Source organism: Neopsephotus bourkii, unplaced genomic scaffold (assembly GCF_033783945.1).
Source record: "Neopsephotus bourkii isolate Nb327-2 ecotype Australia unplaced genomic scaffold, CSIRO-AGI_Nbou_v1 NB_668, whole genome shotgun sequence".
Taxonomy (NCBI): Eukaryota; Metazoa; Chordata; class Aves; order Psittaciformes; family Psittacidae; genus Neopsephotus; species Neopsephotus bourkii.
Window position 1 is genome coordinate 2,978,198 of NW_026901167.1, and position 5,855 is coordinate 2,984,052.

Here is a 5,855-nt window from a genome sequence, read left to right on the forward strand (position 1 = left end):
CCTTGCTTATTTCATCATAAAGCATCAACCTACAGAATGTTCTGTCATCTTGCCAGAGTAAATGTTAGTGTTTGTACAGAGACGATTTTCTTATAAAAATGTACTTTGAAGGGCCTGGGTGTGGTGAGAACTGAAGTCAGATATTCAGATTGGTTTAGCTTTTATTTATTTCCTTTTTCCTGTTGGCTACATTTCTGCATTAGTCATTTATCATGGAATGAAGCTGTGAGTGCCACCATGGGGTTGGGTTAAAATAGGGGAGGCTTTGGAGGAGAGGAATTAATATTGATTTGTAAGGTGTTGCTTGCATAAGTAACAGAAAACAACAGTATTTATATAGTCTTACAGTACATTTGTGTTACCTAGAACAATACATACAGTAACACTATGATATAGGCATAGCTGCCATTCCACTATACGTATCTGACTTGTTCTTCTGTTTTATCAACTTAATTCTCTGTGAGCAGCGATGTATCCAGCAGAACGGCTTATGATGCTTGGATGGGTGAGCTCCTCAGCCTCATTGGGCTCTGATATCTAATGGGGTTAATCCCATTTCTCATCCCATGCATGACAAAGAACTTGGAATTTTCTATTGCAGAGCTTCTCAAAGAGATCCTGCTGGAGCGTTTTTTAAGGGCCTTGATAGGCCTTGTGGTCCGATAGTTGCAAGTGATATACTTGCTGAAAGCGCCCCTAAATGTTTTGTTGATTATTGTATAGACGAGAGGGTTCACTCCTGAGGATACATATCCTATCCAGACAAGTATCTCCGTAAGCTTTTGAGAAATCTCTTGGTTGCAGGAGTTGCACAGAACTGAACTTATGTTTGTTATGGAGAATGGGCAGCACATCAACAAGAAAAGAAAAAGTACAATCCCCAGAACTTTTGATGCCCTTTGCTCACTGGTTATTTTTTTCATGGACTTTGTCCCTGTTGTGTATGTTCTGCAGATTGGCATGTCATTGGACAAAATCTTGTCTTTTCTCGAGCCGTTTAGCATGGCCACCTTTTCTGGCGAGGGCACAGATGTTGTGTCACACTGAAATACTGTGGACACTGTTGAGCAAGTGAAATGGTGAGGTGGTTTGTTTATCAAGTAGACCTTCTTGTGTAGCACTTAGATTGTAAGAAAATAAGTGACTATCATGAAACGAGGGGAATGAAGAATGAAGCCACTGATCCGTACAGAATGTAGTCATGAAAACGATGGGGCATCGGGGCTCATGTGATGTTTGTAGAGTTGCCATTTCCATCTTCAGTGCCTCTGACAGGGACGGGAATAGCAATTCCTGCAGGACACGAACAAAGTACTTCAGCATATGGTAATCGCTTGCAGTCTTTTTTGGGCTTGAAGCCTCGGGGTCTCTAAAGAAAGTAGTTCCTGAGCTCTGGAGCTAAGTCAGGGTGAAGGAGAACTGAGAGCATTATGTGTGTAGTTGGGCAAACAGTAAAGACTTGGCAACCTCAGCTATAAAAGAGTGCCTTTTCGAAGGAGACTGGGCCTAGCCTTTACTGATTGAGGAAGCAGTATAAAGTTGCCAATTTCTCAAGTGTAAAAAACATGAGTAGTTTTGACTGTAGGTGTTAGTATGGCTTTTCCTCTAGTGAAATGTGTTTCCCTAATGCCAGCTGCTTCCACCCCCCTTACCCTGGGGTAACCTTTGCACTTTTTGAAGGGCAGTTTGGTAAATACATGTATCTAGTCTTTGCTTCTTATCTTAACCCCATCAAGTTACTGGACACAGCTGATTTTTTTTTTCTTATTTTTTTTTTCACCCTACCTTGACTCTTTCATATATACAAGTAGTTTAATAGTTGCCAGAATTATGCAGGTTGTGTTTAAGATGGATTTGTTGTTTAAAGTCTCTTGCATATTTAAAAGTTTTTAGATGAGACCAGCTAGCATTGTGATTCACCACTCTATAAGAAAATATAAAAAACTTTATCAGTCCTGTCTTTTAAATGAATTTTTTATTATCACTAAATTGCAGTCAGCACTTCGTTTGCCAGCAGTTTGACATTGCAACAAAACCAGTAGTTTCCTTACTGCCTGGTCAAAGTTGTGTGATATTTCCTGATACTGCTTAAAGAGATGTTGTTGGCATTTACTGAATTCCTCTGCTACTCTGCTTAGTCAAGTTGGTTGAAGGCAGCAAGAGCAAAACCAACTCTTCAGCCATTTAATACCTTTATTAATAAGAGGCACACTTTCAGATAGAGCAAAGATTTAAAGTGAGGATTGAGGCAAGTTAACCTTAGATTTGGAGAACCCTGGCTCAGCTGCAGAATGCTCCCCTGTCAGATAAAAAGGAAATGACAAAAGTACAGCACTGATAACTAACAACAAACCAGGCATTAAAAGGTCAATTTGTACGTGTCTTGTCATGGCAACAGGGTTTTGTTTGCTTGTTAGGTTGGTTGGGTTTTTTTTTTTTATGGTAAAGATAGCATCTTTTCTCCTATCATCCCTGTTCTTCCTGAATTTTTTTTGAAGTTAGGCTTTTTGGGTTTAGGCATGTATACCTTGGCCAAAATGGTGGATGTAGCCATTCTACCATGAATCATTTGCCTTAGTAGCACACAATAATTTTTTTCTTATTCTTGCACACAGAGCATACGACACTCTGCCTATGGCTGCTTGCAGTGTACCTTTGTTTATCTGAATTATATGTTTCACCTCCTTAGCTCATTTAACAGATTTTTTTTTTCTTTATTTTCAATCCTTAAAGGCAGGTGCACATCACAGAGGTGCTAATTTAAAAGTTAATTCATTGGCTTCCTTTACACTCTTCAGGGTGTTTGGTTTTGGTTGAGTTTTTTTTTTTTTTTTTTTTTGCTTAGAAGTTAGCCTTTCTATATGTTATATTGCCAGTGCATCTCAGTTTTCAATGTGAGTTTTACCAGCCATTCATTGATCTTTCAGTCTTTGATACAACTAATAAAACTTTTTTTACTTGCTTCATGGGAAAATTGTGAAGTACAGATTTTAGCAGCATCTATTCAAGTCTTTAAACTGTGTGTGCAACAGAATATACTACCACAGGAGCATAAACTCATGCTTTCCTGGAAGGCATACTATGCATGCAGTTATTGTCTTCTGAGTTTTGGACTTGGAAGACCAGTGAGAAAAGGTATGATCGAGTAGGGTAAGCCTGATCAGGAGCAGTGCTTGAGGCCAATTCTTGTGGTGTAGCTATGTATGAGCTAAGAGGTGGACTTAGGCCAGCCCAGATGTTAGGGTCTGCTAATCAGTAGTACTTGGCCAGAGTTTCCATTTTGACCAGCAGTCACCCATTGTTTTGGATGTGAAAAGCTTCTGCGTTCCTTTTCCAGTTCAGAGTCTCACCTATTGAAATGAGCCAAACCACGGTCATTTTGATGATTGTTGTAGCCCATGAATTGTACTGACTAGCCAGGACTGGCTTTTTAATTGCAATATAGTGGTCAAGTCAGATGGCACAGAGGTCCATGATGGAAGCTGTGGAAAAGAGGATGTCAAGACACAACCAGTTAGGACACAAGGCAGTTGGTAAAGGCCAGGCGTTGTCTGAAAGGAAGCAGAAAATTCATTAATATCTAAGCTTTTTGAGAGTTTTCTGTGTGTAACTCTCAACCTGACTTCATAAAATAGAAGCTATGCAGTCTGTGAGCTTTGAAAGTAAACCTAAAGCATAAAAAAAAGGCCAAAAACTTAAAAGCTAGATACAAACCAACAAAGCAAACTCCAACCAAAACCAACCCAGCTGTCCCTTGTCAGGCTGCTTTTATCTGGGGTAGTGATTGGCCCCACCCCTGAGCCAGGGCATTGAGGGAGGGGCTGTGGGTAGGGCCTGGGATATATAAGGCACAGCTTCCAAACAGGGAGCTTCTTTTGGGTTCGGCTTTTATCAAGGTGAGGTGTTTGGGGTGTTTTGAGGTTTTTATGCTTTGTCTTTTATTTTTTGTTTTGCTTTTTGACTTCTTTGAAATGCTTTTTTCTGAACTAGAATTTTTAAGTTTTGCTAGTACTTACGTGGGCGTGTGCCAATTAACTTTTTTTTGTGCTGTGGATTTATTTAGGGTGCTGTGGTTTTGAGTGCTTTTAAGCTTAGCAGACTTTTTTGGATGTTCTCAGGCATAGAAAATATGGCCAAAGTTGTTTTTGTTCTCCTTACTTTATTTACTTTTTTTTTTTTTTACATTTAATGCTTATGATTGTGGCTACTAAACCAACATACCAGTTAGATGGAGGAGGTAATGGGTCATAACCAATGTATTACTCAGTCTTTGGAGAAATTTGATTGAATCTTAATTAGTGATCTTGGAGAATTTAGTTCACATAGTTTTAAAATGATTTTGCTGTGTCCTTTGGCCAGCTGCAGTTGAGCACTTACATGGCAAAGCAGGGCTATTCTGTCCCAGTAATGATTTTGTTAAAACTGAAGGGCTTGCTTGTGCATCTTCCCTTCCCTCTTGCCAAAGTGATGGCTTGGATATTCCGTATGGCGTACTGCTTCTTATCGTAGTTGTCTGTCTTTAATGTTCATCTCCAGTGAACCTAGCATCTGTCAAATGCATTGTGGTTTTGTAGTGTTAAACTTCTCCAAAAGCTCATAGTTTTGGGAGCTGGGTCTCCCCTACCAAAGTTTACGATACCAAACCAAGTGAACTTTAATGAAACTCTGGTTGTTGTTTTTTTAGCTGCTTTATATTAATTCACGAATAGTTTTTATTGCAGTCCAGTGCTAGCAGTGTTCGGTTTGAGATGCGTATTAGTGTTTTGTGTCTGTAAGAATGTCTTGTAGTCCTAGGGGAAAAAAGTATTAACCTAGAAGTTTTTTGTGTTTCTAATGGTAGAAGTTGATGTACTATATACTCCTTCCTGTTAAAATTCAGCTGTACTCAATCAGTAGGCACTGTGATAATATTGCCAGAGAAATCAGTTCTTAGTTGAACGATGAATAAAGGACAAAAAAAAAAAAAAAAAACACCCCAAACCGAAAAAACAATGTTTCTAACCAATCTGATAATTTTTATTCTTGCTCTGCATAACCAGATCTGCATGCTGAGACTGTGAAACAAGCTGGACTGTTTAATGCCCAGTCTTATCAATGCGGCAGTGTTGCAGTACTTTGAGATTAAAACATGGTGTAACTGATAGGTGAAAATTATAATGATGCTGCCTTGACTTGATTTAAAAACTTGAGAGAATGGAAAATTTTATGAAGTCAGACATAGCACGTGCTTGTCTGCATTCTTCCCTATGTTGGGAAACCTTGCCTGTAAAAACAAAGAAAATGGATGAATGGAGCCCTGAACCAAACCTCATCCACCCCTGAAGCAGGGGAGGATGGCATAAGCAGTGAGGCAGAAGGGAAAGAGGGGTTCTATATTCCAAGCATTAACCAGTAAATTTTAGATCTAGCTGCATATTTCCCAAAATAGCTATCATGGTTGAAATTCTCCTTCAAGAAATTGTTGTGTCAGACAGGTAGGAGGAAGTTGTAATTAGTGTATTATGAACCCCCTACTCATATTTAATATGTCTGGATAACAGCTGGATTTCAAACAAGTAGCCGGTATTTCTGTTGGAGAGTACTTACATGCTGCTCCCAGGATTATAAATGCTTTGCTTCTTGGTGAATTGCAGTGATAAATTCTTCTTTCTTTTAATTTTTTTCCCAGTTAATTTACTCTTTTCAGAAGAAAAGCCTCAAATATTTTTCAACTAAAAGCTCTTTTCCTTCTTTTAAATATAGATGCATGTGAACAGCAATCTGGTGCAAAGCAAACTTGAAGGTTTTTATGAGTTTTAAGACCTTTGATTAGTTACTAAGTGCAACTGAGGAGAGTTGCACTTACTGGAGAGTCT

At 38.9% G+C, this 5,855-nt stretch overlaps 1 pseudogene; it reads right to left on the minus strand.

The window, feature by feature from the left end:
• Positions 1 to 362: 362 nt before the first annotated feature.
• Positions 363 to 4,249, minus strand: LOC133212130 (5-hydroxytryptamine receptor 2B-like; annotated as a pseudogene).
• Between the last annotated feature and the right edge of the window lie 1,606 nt (positions 4,250 to 5,855).